This window comes from Diachasma alloeum, unplaced genomic scaffold, assembly GCF_001412515.2.
Source record: "Diachasma alloeum isolate Michigan unplaced genomic scaffold, Dall2.0 Dall_scaffold_00201, whole genome shotgun sequence".
Taxonomy (NCBI): Eukaryota; Metazoa; Arthropoda; class Insecta; order Hymenoptera; family Braconidae; genus Diachasma; species Diachasma alloeum.
Window position 1 is genome coordinate 2,463,487 of NW_021680366.1, and position 15,851 is coordinate 2,479,337.

The window sequence follows — 15,851 nt, forward strand, 5'->3', positions numbered from 1 at the left end:
CCCCCCCCCCCTCGAAGTACTGACAAATAAAATTTATGAATCAAACTAGAAGTCCCCCATAAACCGGTGGAAAAATAAATCTAGAATACTAGTAGAATTTCATGAATAAAATTCTTATCACCGATTTAAATCTCTTTTACGAAGTAGCCAGATGAAAAAAAAACCCGTATGTGCCCGGAGCGCATCCCGAGTGGCGTGCGTAGAAGTAGTAGTGGAGTAGCTTGGCGAGGTGGGGGACGCACGTCGGCCACGAGGAGGCACGAGCCGACACGTGGGGACTAGAGACCTCTCTCGACTCACGCGCTTCCACTCCACCGGCGTCCCCTCTCCGCCGCGTCGTGTCGTTCGTCTCGCCGTCGCGTCTCAGGCACTCACACACGTACTCGCATGTGTACATTTCTAACCCACCCACGCACATGACCGTTGAGAGAGAGACGGAGGGACTCAGGAGGAGCGTGGGCTCGCATGGAGTGACACACTCCTCCGTGTTGAAGATTTTCGTCTGAATTTTCCGTGGCAAATGCCGGAAATTTTTATCGGGTTCAATTTCTACTGAAATTTCGGGAAATGTAATTGAAAAATCAATTATTTCATTGATTTTCTCTTCGAATGACAAAATATTTGATTTTACAGCAAATATTCTGCGGAAATTCAGAAAAATCTGGAAAATTCAGGGAAAAATTGAAAATTCAATCAAGATGTGAAATTTGCATTGCATTCCCTCTGAAAAGTCATGAATTTCTGTGAATTGTACTTAAAACTTGACATTTCATGAAATCTTGTCATTGACAAATTAAATATTCCATTGATTTTGTGTTCAAATGATCTGGAAATCAATAAAATACTTGATTTTTCATTTCAATTATTCTGTAAAAATTCAGGAAAAATCGGGGGAAAATTGAAAATTCATGCTATTTTGTTTCTAAATATTCATGATCCACTGAAAATTCAATCAAATTGTGAAATTTCTATCTCACCGAAAACTCATGAATTTTCGTGAATTCCATTTCAATTTTTTTGCCCTAAATTCGATTCAATGTCATTCTCATGAATGAGATTTACTATAATATCTTCTACGAAATTTCAAAAAATTTCCAAGTGTTCAGGCTCTTGTCAAACCTCTGCCTTCATTTATCTCTTTCCCCTCCGGTTATTCTATCCTCTACTTCTCCTCACTCTCATTGTGTCAACTGTTTTCATCGTCAATGAGCGTTTGGCGACTAAAATTTTCCAATGCGAGGCAAAAGTCAAATGTTCTGAGTGCCGTCGACGTATTTAAAACACACCAGAAACTAGCACTGGCGCCAAAACTCGTTGTGTCGGTTATTGTCTAGCTGAGGACAACTTGTTTTGGGTGATATTTAAATTTATAGATAACGCGGAGTTGGAGGGATTAGCTGAGTGCGTGTGTCAAGGTGAATTATGCGTCGTGCTGGTTGAGAGATGACGATTTATAGAATTATTCACTTTGTGGGAGATAAGGAAGGTTTTTCTGATTTCCAAAAATTATGAACTACGAGATTAACTTGACAGTTCCCATGGATTTCGCCATCAAATCATGAATTTTCAATAACAAAATTCACTGAATTGGTAGAGATTTGCAACCCTCTTGCTGGAAATCTCAGTGAAAAATATTTAAAATAAAAATAAAAAGCCAAAATTTTTTTCTTGTTAGAAATTTGCAATACTCTTACCGGAAATTTCAGTGAAAAATGTTAAAAAATGTAGATCACATAGGTTTGGCTAGAGTGCAATCAAGATAAATTCTCCATTCTTTATTTATTCCAAAGAGGCGTTATTCCAGCCTGACGATTTATAGAATTATTCACTTTGTGGGAAATAAGAAAGGTTTTTCTGATTTCCAAAAATTATGAACTACGAGATTAACTTGACAGTTCCCATGGATTTCGCCATCAAATCATGAATTTTCAATAACAAAATTCACTGAATTGGTAGAAATTTGCAACCCTCTTGCTGGAAATCTCAGTGAAAAATATTTAAAATAAAAATAAAAAGCCAAAATTTTTTTCTTGTTAGAAATTTGCAATACTCTTACCGGAAATTTCAGTGAAAAATGTTGAAAAATGTAGATCACATAGGTTTGGCTAGAGTGCAATCAAGATAAATCCTCCATTCTTTATTTATTCCAAAGAGGCGTTATTCCAGCCTGATAAAAATTCTTGTCCACTCTTCATCGTGGCAAAACTCCAATCAAACCGCAGGCACACTGTATAATCACGCGCCTCCGGTTTGTGTGGTGCGAAACCACGAACTAGACGAAATACCGTCTGCAAAATTTAAATTGGCCTAGATTACTTTCAGTGTTCTCTCACTGTGGGTAGAAGGATATATGGCAGGACAGATTAGTTTTTTTAGGTGAGGCAGTAGCAGAGCCCTATTCCACTCTCCCGCGTGTAACACCAAAAATTTCACCCCGACTCTCTCATCGCCAGGCGGTGAGGCCTGTGATTATCTGGGAATAAAGGGGAAAAAAAGGAGGAAACGAATTGCTCCGGTTGGGGCCACCGAAAAATTGCCCTCGAAATACCGCGAGACATTTTTATGGGCTTTGATTGGAGTGAATCGTCGGAGATTTCTCTCTTCTTCGCACATCAGTGTAGACAAGTGTACATAATTACCGGAGGAATACTTGGCCAATAAAAAATTGATAAATTTTCCGGTGCCTGATAGAGGCAGCTTGCGTTGCAGCAATTTGAAGGTTGAGATTTTTTTAATGAAATCACGCAAATGGATAATAGATGAGACGCAGCAAAATGCCAGCACTCGAAAATTCCTCTTACGATACTAGAAAGTACGCGATTCTCATAATGAGAATAGTGAAACAGCACAAATAAATTTTGGTTTACTTATTCCGGAAAAATTGTTGAAAAATGAGGAAAATTCGGAGAAATCTCTCCTTGAGTTCCAGATTCCTCTGGGATTTCGGGAATTTTGAAGGAATTCCCTGGAAGTTTAAGGGAATTTGGCAGTGAATATTCATTTTCACTTAAAAATTCTTGTAAATTGGGACTTAATTTGAATTTTCGGAGAAAAACACAATATAAATTCACCCCTTTTAAATCATTGAATTTGTCAATTAATTTGAGCGAGAAAAAATTGAAAAAAATGATGATATTCAGCGTCATTCGAGTCACATTTTGCACAGAATTATTATTTTTTTAAACATTCATTCTTGATAAGTAAATGATTGAAATTGTTTAAACTTTCGGAAACCTCATTTTTTAGGCATGAAATCGATTTCTGGTAAAATCCTGAATATGAATAAATTCGATTATTTATAAATTATTTCTAGAAAATGCCCTTAATCTTAAAAAAACACAATTTTTAAATTATTTCATCAATCTGCCCCGAAAAGTAAACTTTCAATTTTTTTTTGAAATTCTTCAAATGTTTTCTAACGGTTCAATATCGAGATTCAACTTCAGACTTGCTAAGTCTAAATAATAAAATCATTGTAAATGTCCTGCAGCTTCGCAAACCACCACTCCCCAAGGTCCCGTCAAATTCGACCCAATTCAGATTAATTCCTCAACAATCAGGTATCTATCTAAATGAAAAAATTAATTGGAAAGCGATTATCGAGGTACGATCTCCCTCCGCGGCGTATAATGATTGTTCTAGCGTAGCTAATTCATATTAGATTGGATACTGCATGGATCCGTGGCTTATTAATCGCCCTGAGCTAGGTTTCACCGCAAAAACATCATCGAAATGAACATGAAAAAAAAAAAACAAAGAATATATGAATCATCAAACGAGAGAGACGAAGGGGAATTTCTCTCGGGGGCAAGTAGATCGCTGCCAAATTTGGCGCGACGTTGTATTCAGTGAGCAGATGTTTCTCCAGGGGGCAGGTACACTCTGATGCACCATCAAAGACAATTCTATGATTTATATTTATGAGTCGAGGATTTAATAGCTCCCGTACAGTGGATTATTGCACTTACCCGGCGTCCAGAGTTGCCGCCCTGAAGGAGATACTCCTCGCGGTCTTAAAACGTTGATCATAAACTCTGATATACACGGAGTCAAGTGATGAACGATCCAGATCGATGGTTTAATGGCCAACAATCGCCTGAGGTCTGATTTTTGGTAGTGTAAAAAATTTTTCATTAAATTTTAACATTCTTGCTCCTGAAATTGTCTGAAGTAAGTAGTAAAATAATTTTTAAGCTGTCTCACTGTCCGAGAAAAACGTAAATTTCAGAGATAATTTAGTAATAATTAACCAACTTGATTAATGAAAAATTAAATTTTTGTCGTGAATTTTCATGAAACATTTCATGTGAAATTTACATGTCCCATTGATTTTTTGATCAAATTGTGAATTATTAATCCCGAAATATCATGACATTTAGGAAAAACTATCGCTTTTACCAAAAATTTTCTAAAAAAAGACGGCAAATTACGCAAAAAAGTAGCGGGATCACTTGAATCCACGTCCAACCACCGTGAAAACCCTTTTATTAGAAATTCTACAGCTGTCAGAGACAAATAAAGCCAGTAATTAACGAGCCACTCATTGACAAGCTCTCAAAGCAACCTTTAACGAGTGCCCATTAAAGGCGTCGGTCTCGTTTGCCTCTCCGATTAAATTCATCTTGCTGTCAACCGTAGCCACCCCACCATTACCGTTGTCAAATAAAAAAATCCCTCCCCCACGAGAGCTTTCACCGAAGGTCCTAGCTCTTTTATTTGCATATTACAGAGAAAGAACGAGGCCACTGCATCCGTTGGTGTCATTATGATGCATACGACCCGCGCGCACCTTCCAAGGCCACCAGAGGCCCTTTGATACACCCCAAAGAGCGGAAATTGGTTTTATAATCCCCGAAACTGGGTAATCGTTACGCACAGGGTACCCTCCCGCTGTATACCTCATCATCCCTTTACAAATCACTTTCTCTGATTGACACTCAATGCTCACGGGGTCCCTCTACCAGGTGATTCGATCGGGCCATCATTGTAATAAGCAGCCTCAAGAGGCCCTCGTGCCTTTTTTATTTCAGTCTTAAACAGATGTCTATCTAATGAACCGTGCATACTGACAAGTCTTTATCGTGTCCTTGATCGGCACCACCTCGGATTGGATGATGAGAAAAAAAGACGATCGAGGACATCAATTGCAGACACGTGGAGGAGCACCAGAAGGTGCAGAGCAGCAAAAACAGCAGGTGGAGTTGGTTCATTGAATGCTGGCAGGATTTTTAAAGGGAATATCGGTTGTCATTGGGAGGCGAAGTGTCTTGTAGGACACGCCTTTTCAGGTGATTTGCAGACATAAGGGGTTTGTGAGGAAGAGCCGCAAAATTTGGTTGGAGGTCTTCAGGGAATTGCAAGAATTTCGTTTCTTTTCCGCAATTACTCATTGATAACCTCATTGATTGTCATTTTAATTAATGTACTAGTATCAATAGAGATGAGAACGAAGCGAACGAATTATTTTTATAGATTTTTTTGTTGCATTCTACGATTACAGGGAATTACATTATCTTAAACTGAAACTTCATCACTGAATAATGTCACTAATTTCCAACAACTTCTGCGACCGGTTCGTTTCACACATTTTTTTCCACAAAGACTCTTGATTTTATACGGTTAATCACACTTTTATACGAGAATAAACTCGATAATCCCTGATTATCACATAATTCTGCAGAACGCGTGCTAACGTTGCCCGACGTTGACATGGAGACGTCATCTGTAAGTCCCAACTCGGGACTCCCGAGTGCAGCTGTTCGGCTCAGTTCGGCGAGCCGAACGTTGCCGATGTCGGGCGGACACGTACGAGGACAGGAAGAATGGCGAAAATTCTAGTGCTGGCACTGGAAAAATTCCCCGGCTGCACAATAAAATTTCTAATTTTCCCACAAAATTGACACACCCGAAAATTTTCTAGTGTCAGCTCTAGAATTTTTCTCGTGCTTCCTTGCAAAAATTGATGAACTTACAGCAAATTTTCCCATGCTCATCTAGAATTTTTATTCTCATTTCGAAGAAAATATGGGAGATTGGCAGTTTGCGAAAAAGTACTGAAAATTGAGTTCGCACTCCGTGCATCTTTGCCAAGAAGAGAGTGTTCAGAATGTGAAAACTGTGAGGAGTGTGAGAACATTCAATCCCGCGCAGAAGCTCTCTCCACGTGATTCTCCCTTGCAATCTCACCATGAATCACTTAAAATCTCAAGAAGTCATAATTAAGGCCACATTCGACAAACTGATTTTCTCTTCACGGATCGAATTTACGATTCTCTCAAATCTCCATCCACTTCTAATAACATATTTTAACCTCCCCATTAGGGAGGACGTCCATCGGCGACCACACGCACTCGGTCGATTCCAATAACACAGCGAAAACCTCCGGTCCGCTCCGATTTGACCAAAATTGATTGACATGTCGGCTTAATAACACATTTTTCGTCCACCAGTTGACCCGCCCCCTCTTACCATGACTCCCAACCACTGTATTTCCACCCAAAGCCCACCCCTGTTATGCGCCCCGAGATCTGTATCTTACGACCAGAAGTATCCGACTCTCGTTCAATAACTCGCCGACCCACTGCCAATTTGCTTCGGTCTTGCAGTTAATATTGTCTCTGGGCGAGCCCTTCAGCATCATTTTTCTTCTATTTTATCCGAATGCAGTGACTCTACGCATTCAGGAAACAAAAAATGACCATAAAAGTCATCTAAAGCCGTCCAACATGTGCCATAAAAAATCAAAATTCGCGAATTTTCGTGGGAAAATTTCGGAAAAAATCTATTTCTGAATTGCAATGAATTTAATGATTGTCATTACACTATTAGAAAATTGCTCTTCAAATTGCAAATGACGAATTCATTAACGAATCGGTTAATTTGCTGAATATCCACGTCTACTTGAATCAATTTATTAAATATTTATTTACTCTCAAATCCAAACTATTTTAATGAAAAAACAACTTGACTTGACTTCAGAAATCGCATTGTTATTGTGAATTGGTAAAAAATATGCCTTTGATTCAAGTATATTTTATTATATTCAATTGGGGGATGTGTATTTCAATTCGAAGATGATGTGGCAAGCCCTCTTAAGGGTAATATAAGGGTCAGGCACTGAGTGTCAGAATATAAGGGTCAAAAAATGGAGGTTAAAAAATTCGGATCAGAATATTAGGGTCAAAACATTACTTGATCACCGTTTTTAGCCCTTATATGACCCTCATTGCCTAACACCCACTTTTTTTACTTTGATATTCCGACCCTCATTTTTCCACCTCCCCCTGTTGACCCTTATATTCTCACACTTAGTGTCTGACCCTTATATTACACTTGAGAGTATAAAATACACGCATTTCAAATATATTTCTGTTTCCGTGAATTCTCTCTTCTCTCCCAGCCCAAAATTTCAAGATCCCGCAAGTTTTTTCTGGAATAACGACCCGAATTTTCATGGTTCCACTTCAACACATGTCACATCCGGCATCCGTTTCCCCGGCATCTGTTGAACCTGTCGGAAAATCCATGGAATCCGCCATCAAAGCCGAGATGCCGGCCTCTCAACTCTTCCAACACCCACCCAGAGATTCGAGAATAAAAAATCAAGAAAAAAAAACACGAAAACAGACGTTTTTCTGGTGGTCCGCAGGAGTCTGGCGTCCTGACGTAAACCGAGTGCAGGACTAGACGTCAGTGTGGTCCGCAACTCCAGACGTCCGCCCCACGCGACCTCAATTTATTCGACACCTCCCCTCGCCTTGAGCGTCGAAAAAACGTCAGCATCTCCCTCTCTCCTCACCCTCTCCAAATCGAAAAAACAACCGTGAGGAAAGCCGCGGGTTTCAGCGGTTGGACTCTACCTCCTGTGCGTTTTTGGGAGGTTAAAAGAGTTATTATGCTAATGAAGTGTGCAGCATCCTAATTACCGTTTCGATGTGAAGGGGGTCCGTCTTGAGATTGAGGATGGAAAGGGTGTGGAGATGAGTGAGTCGTCAGTCCGACTTGGGAATCATCGGGCGATCGCAAGGGGAAAAATCCTTATTATCTACCTGTGCGGCTGCACCTGCCTTACAAATATTCGATTTTTCACGGGTACGTGAATTTGGGGAATGGAGCATGTCTTATACGGGGATTTAATTATGTGAAGACAAGTATGTTGATTCATTTGGATAGTCGAATGTTGACTGAAGCACGAGGAAATACAATATTTTGAACGAAGTCAGGTTGCATCCAGAGAAATGATTGATTTAAATTGAATAAAGTTTTTTTAAATGACACGAAATGCCAGGTACTCAGTACAAGTACTTTTTTTACTTGTCCCGAGTAACAAAAGTACTTGTGACAAGTACCTCGGTACTTCAGAAGCCCCTTGGTACTGAGTAGAAGTACTTTTTCTACTGATCGGCAGTAATTTTTTTTCAGTGTCAAGAATTTTTTTTGAACGACACGCCTTGCCGGCAAAAATTGCCGATTTTCCCTGCATTGAGGAACATTGCAACTTCTCCGAAAAAAAAACAATCCGAGAGCTACACGTGTTGAGCCCATGTAGACACGCTTATACCCTCTTCAGGAAGAGGCGGGTCAGTTGCTCCAGGGTCGAAAAACCCCCGGGGAGAACTTGCGAAAGTCGACGGCATGTGTTTTATTTGAGAGCCAGGTCTACCAGTGGCCATCACGTGTTTGGTGGTCTCCCCTGACAATGAGGTCCAGTTTAAAACGTGCGCCAGAGAAAATTCACCGCCAAAGGAGCTGCACTGACATCCCCCATTGTCCCCAATTTTCAACTGTGAAAATGTGGGGCTTTGTCATGTGTGAACGTTTCCTGTCATGCATCTCAGGGTGGGATTAGGGAGTGTATTTTTCGGGGAGTGTATCAAGATCACTGAGGAGTCCCCGGAAATATCGGGGTGGTGAGGAAGTCCTGCGATGCTGGAGCACATTCCTTGAAAAAAAAAAAGCTCAGCTTATCGTGTTCGGAGTGTTCAAAAATTGTATTATTTATTATTTATTCAGATTATTTCCGCCCACTTTTTATTATCTTTTATTAACTGGGGGATAGTTGATGAATTATAGTAAATAATTGGCACACTCAAAGAACATGAAAAACATTATCTTCAGTTTAACGGGGGTTATACGAGAAAATGTTTTTTTCAAATCGGTAATTAGTCAAGAAGTTGATTTTTTAAAAATTTGAAATTTTCACCAAAAATTGTCAATAAAACGTCAAGAATTTTGGCGCTAATTAGAGTTTATCATTCGCCATAGTTCGACGGTTCTTAATTTTTTCATTGAGACAAGTATTGAAAATGACCGAAAATCGCTATTATTCATGCAATTATCGCTCAAATGAGTAAATATTAAATTAATTATTAACAAATGGTGGAGGTTAGACTCAATATATCTTCTATTGTTCATGTTCAGTATGATTTTTTGACACAACGGAATGATACAACGGAAATACATTTTTTAAAGAGCTAAAATTTTTTGGTAATCGAGAATTCAATTGAATTGATTCATTTTTAATAATTCCATTGAATATTCACTCGTTTGGGGGATAATCGCATGAATAATAGCGATTTTCGGTCATTTTCAAAATTTGTCCCACTGAAAAAATAATAACCGCCCAAATTTCCTTCATTTTAATGACAATTTTTGGTAAAAATTCCAGATAAAAAAAAAATTGATTTTCTAATAATTAACGATTGAAAAAAAACGTTTTCTTGTATAAACCCCGTCAAACTAAAGATAATGCTATGTATGACGTCTCATTTTGCCAAAGGGCGATTTGATAGCTTGAGACGCCGCAGAAATGTTACTGCCAATTAGGAAAGAAAATTCAATTAGTCATTTTCAAAAAATCATAACTCCCTCACCAATCAATATTTTTCACTTTTTCTTTTTTCAAAATGTTCGTCGAACCCCCATCTGTTCATAAAAAAGCCAACAGATGCCTAATAAATAAGCCTCTCCCGTTTACAACATCACATTTCGTTCACTACCTCACCACCAGCTAAGAACTTCATCGAGCGGGCCACAAAATCATTCCGAATGATTCAATTAGACTTTCCCCTGCACATAATAAAGCAATCGCCTTAAATCGCCGGCCATATTCAGAATTGCATTTCACTCCTCCACATGCTCGATCATCCCTACGCCCTGCTGAAAAAAATCCTCCGTCTGACTGGACGTGAAAAAAGTCTTTCACTAGGCCTGGAAGCGTGCCATCTTGGGCGGTCGTAGGAGTCGGCCGGAGTGGGACCCCTGGCCATCCCTAAATATGTTATTAGTTCGGTCGTATAACTGCTTCATTTTGAGTGGATTGCCCCGGGGGCGATCATCTGCTCCGTTGCAAAAAGCCATTTTTGCGCATAGAAACACGACAGAGAAGGCTAAAAATCCTTTTGACGATCTCTCGTGGGGCCAGCCCTCCCAGAAGTTTCGACCAGGGAGGCCTAGATTGTTTAATCGCACTCCCCCCTAATCAATGTTCCGCCACCCTGTAATTTAGATAAATTGCTGGAGACGATGCTGGACATCTGACTATGCATCTGTGGGTAGAAAGTTCCTGAGGTCCTCGGCGGAGGGGAAAGGGTGGCAGATGAATGGACGGAGCCACTCAAAACTCCAGAACGGAACGTCTTAATTTCACCAGCCTCCGATGCTCCAGCCTGGGACATCGTCGCGGAGCAGCAGCTCGTGGTCTCACGTGCGTGGATTTAATGATTCAAATCGTCGATGATATGCAAAGACCAGCAAATTACCGGCGTAACATCGCCTGGGATTCGACGGGGATTAATAGAGGGTTCATGAAGACGTAATTGCTGTTAATTGAGTAGCTGGGATCGTTGGGGGTTGGGGTGAACTTCTGGGGGAGCTGGTTGGAGCGAGTCAATTGAGGGAATTGTTTTTCGGGGGTCGACCCCCGGGGGCTACTGGATAATTACTGTCTTGTGGATCATTGTGGAAGCGATTTTGTTGATAGGTGCACTGTTGAAAGAATGAGAGTGCATGGGCAGTAGATTAGATAGGCTACATTGAATTCGATTTGGAGGGTTCGATGGGAGAAAAAATTGTGGAACAGATTTACTGGAGGGAAATTAATCCAATGATAGAAGGGAATTCAATCTCTTTCACAGAAATTATATTTCTGTCGTGACCATCAGAAAATTCAGACGAAAATTTTTAACAGTGTGTCATGTTTTGGAAAACTTTCTTTTTTGTCCCCAAATAAATGGATTCAATGCGACAAAACATCTCTTCAGGGGAACATATAAATTCTCGGCAGAACTAATTTTTCCTCTCAATGTGTCAACCCCACAATCTACCTCACAATTCACTATTTGATTTTTTTCTTATTAATAAACTCAATCCCAATTTTCCTTTAATATTTTTCCCCCGCAGACCTTGAATCCCACTCCAAGGCGAGCCTTATCCGTCCCGTTTTTATAGGAAGTAAAACCGAACTCGTTTGAAACTAGTCTATTAATCTACATCTCCAGCCTTCACCACCGCCAATAATTCAGCAAAAATTAAAGGCCCCAAGCCCGAAGGTACATCACTTTTCCCCACCGAAAAAAAAATCACGAGCGTAAATACATTTTTCTTATCCCTCTCGGTAATTGTGCGTTACCCATCGCCTGTACGGAGGTCAAATTACTCATTAGATGTATTATTATGAAGAAATACTTTGCCCTTATACGTAAGAGGTCCAGCGAAAGTGCAACGGTAAAACAACAGAGCCGAGATATTTATAATTTTCTTCCTTCCAACCTGCCGCGAATCTGGTGGAGAATATCACGAAAGGCCACACACAAACCCCAAGAAATTATGGTTTTTAAATCTCCCGAGTTTCGAATTGAATTTGAGACTCTTAAAATGTCTGATGAGAGACTGAAAAACATATTCCCTGGGATTTAATCCAAAAAGCTCCTCGAATTAGTCCTTATTTTTCCGAATATATTCTTAAATTGAAGTTAAGGAGCTACCGTGATGCTAATTTGCCTCAACATATGGCCAATTCCGTCAGTTGTTGGTGTTTTATCAGGCCGAAGATCCTCGAGAACCTGATTGCACGAATCTGATCATTTGAACAAATTAAATGAGCAATACTGAGGGGATTCAGAAGATTCTGATGGCACTGGCAGAATGTCCACATCGTTAGTTAATCGATTCTCTCCATCTCCGAACGAAGAAAGTATACAAATGGTAGGAGTGAAATGGGGACCTCACAGGTCGCTCCGGCCCATCCAGATCGTATTATAAAAGATTTTATTCAGCCCAACGGATAATTTCAAGTGGCACTTGACGCAGCATCAGCCCAACTAATTGCGAATATTTGCATGGACATGGGGGGAATCAGTGTTTCTCAAATCGCTGGACAAAACTAAATAACTGGAGATAAGCGTAAAGGCTGTTGATGCTGCATGGGAAACGAATTCCGGTGGTGTTTTATGCCAACAGCGAAATACTCGACGAGGAATTTCGAGGATACGAGGATATCGCTGAGGCATCCGGTGCGAGTCCATCTGAATCCACCATTCTCAGAGTGTTTCCACTTATAATAACATTCGAGGACACGTAAATATACTCAGGGAGGCCTAGGCTGTGCTGTAGGTCGGCAACACTTGAAAAGAGTTCCAAACATTTTGAATGGCTGTTATTTAGGGGTTGTTGTGTCATATTTTTTTAGGGGTTTATGGGAAAATATCTGAGGAATTTTGAGTGTTTCGGAGAGGGATTATCCATGGAAATTCAGGGTGGAGGTGATTAATTGGGTGCGGGATACTAGTGTTTGTGGAAATTTTTGGAAATGTTCGTCGGGTTGAGTCAATTCATTTGGGCGCGAAAAAGAAAGTTTCTATCAAAATGTGATAATTTTTGTAGTAGTAATTGTTCTCGGGAGACTTTTACATGTGTTCTGTAGAGAATAATGAGACTCAGGGTTCATCATGTGAATGTCATTTAGTAAACGGAGAGAAATTTTTCATTTCTATCCCGCAATTTAGTAAAAATTAATATATGATGATCAAATTTTATTCTACGTCGGAGAAATTTACCCGTAGGGTAAAATTTACTATGCGTCAGGATAAAATTTCTCTAACGTAGAATAAAATTTGATCATCATATATTAATTTTTACTAGATCTCGGGACAGAAATGAGGAAACGATGATTCATGATACACTTTTATAGAACGGTAGGATAATTTTTATCTAAAATTTCTCTCCGTGTATTGCACGGAAAAAAAACTTGAATTGAGTATAAAATATACTTAAATCAAGTATATTTTTGTTTCCGTGTGCATATCTTTGTCCAATAAACACTCACAATTTCCATGGAACAAATGATAATTTCAAGAGGAAACTACAATTTTCCTGCCGAAGACTGTGTCATTGGCAACGCTAAATAATTTCGAGAAGACAATTTTTTTTTTTTGAGAAAAAATATTCCAACTTCATAGGAAGGTGTTACCTTGAAAACACCGCTATGTTAATTCGAAAAAAACACATGGCCCTTTTTCATGACATTTCGTTCAACCTATGGCACTCAACAGACCCATAACGAGACACGTTCCAAAGACGAAGAATATATTTTTAAATCTACCGTAGTGTGGGTCGAAGGGATTGCGGACGGTTGGTCATCGTTCCCTTCGAATCCCCAAACGCATAATAAAACCCGAGTCTTTATCGATTTACATTTTCGTTAAATACTGCGAATGAAGATGTAAATTAAGAAGAACAACGTTACTAATTAAAGCTCAGAGTGCGCGAAACACGAATCGCGAAATTTACGATATCATTTTTTACAGTAAAATTAAAGAGTCTCCTTTCAATTTCCTACGTTTTATCGGTAAAAATGAAATGTAAATGAATGCGGGAGTCACTGAAAATTCAAGGTTTTAGTGCATGCGAGGAACAAAAGTCCCCGTTTAATCCCGAATTCGGTGGTGCCACTTTCAGAACCTGCTGCTTACATTATTCCTCTGTTCCTCCCACTCCGCAGCGAGGCACCTCTTGCAGGATGAGCTGTGATCCAAGGTTTATACCCCTAAGCAGCCATTAATATTCAGCTTCCAGATTTTTATGGTCACTGCAACGTGGCGCCTTGGAATTAATGAAAAACTTGGTCTCTCTCTTATTTTTTGGGGCGTATTTTCGAGTCTTAAAGTGTCTTGGCGCCGTGATATTCACAGGATGCAGACAAAAGAGAGAGACTGCACGGACAGGCGGGTGAAAGGAACAATTTTTCGGAGGAAGTGACCAGTCCAATGCGTTTTAGGACACTAAAACGTTTTTTTTTTCCCGAATGGACTGCGTCACGTTCGACTGTTTTTTATCTGCGGAGGACGCGAGGTAAGGCGATGATGGAGTCTGCATGGGTGCACTTCTGAGTTGAAAGGAGCAGGTATTCGGGGCAGGGGAAACCGGAAGGAAATTGCATGAATCGGTACTGAATTCTTCAAGGTTGCGTCACAAAGCAGGGCCTCACAAAGCGGGTGTTCGGGGAATAGTCCTCGGAGGGGGTGGAAAAATAAGGGTTCGGGCACGTGGCAGAAGAAATTCCTTCTTGTAGTTCATCCACGGAGGAAAAAGTTGGATAGAAATTATACTGTTAGAAATTTTCGTCTGAATTTTGCGTGGCCAATTCCGGAAATTTTTATCGTGTTCAAGTTAAAATGAAATTTCAGGTAATCTTGTCATGGAAGAATCAAATATCCCAGTGATTTCCTGTTCAAATGATCTGGAAATCAAGAAAGTACTTGATTTTTCAGTTCAATTAGTCTGCGAAAATTAAGACAAATCAGGAAAATTGAGGAAAAAATTGAAGATTCATGTAATTTTGTTTCTGAATATTTTTATCAGATTGGAAACTCAAATGAATTAAGGAAGTCTTTATACTGCTTAAAATTCTGGAATTTTACTGAACTTCCAGTGAAATCTGGAATTTCATGATTTTTTGCCCCTAAATCGCAATCAGTGTCACTGTCCTACAAATTCCAGAATATATTTACCGGAATTTTCTGGCTTTCTATTCATTTTCGGGGATAAATGGAACGGAAATTTACAGCTGTTTGATTTTTCCACACGGAGAGAAATGTTCAGTAAAAATTACGGAACTCACAGTTCGCTCACCGATTACGGAATCGACTCAGAAAATTCAAGTGACGGTATCGTAATCCTTCACAAGAGATTCAGGTAAAAATGACGGAACGCTGTGGAAAGATTCCGTGACAGTTGCGTAAAATTTCCTACCACCACATTTCCCTCCGGAATCACGTAAAAGAAACGTGATTTTTATTAAATATTTCTCTCCGTGCACGAAATTCTGCATTTTCAATGACGAAATTCCTTGAAGTATCAGCAGTAATTAAATTCGATGAAAATGTCGCCAAATTGTACCGGACATTTCAGACAAAAATTTTTAACAGAGTATAGAGAGTGAGGAGAGGGTTGAGGTAGCTGACATCCCAGACTCCGACCTAAAACAAAGTAATTATCAACTCCTGTTTTAAGTTTGGGCAGTACCTCTCCTATATCAGCTACGACGATCCCCAAGAGGCAGGAGGGGCTCACCACCGTAGCAAAATGGAATGAACTACTGAGGTAGAATCTTCGAGGGAGGTGGAAAGACGGGATATTGGTCTAACCGTCCTCCGTGAACATGCTCATAATCCTCGGTAATTGCTTAATTTATGTTTTGTCCCGGTGGACGCTCGGGTCCTCGGCCCTCTGCTTATTAAAATCTCGGCATCGTCCGAGTGTTCTTTATGCACTCAGACGGAATGAGAAAATGGCCCCGCCCTGCTGTCACTATAATTTCCATGTTTGTGGTGGCGGACGTAAAAACGTCTCCG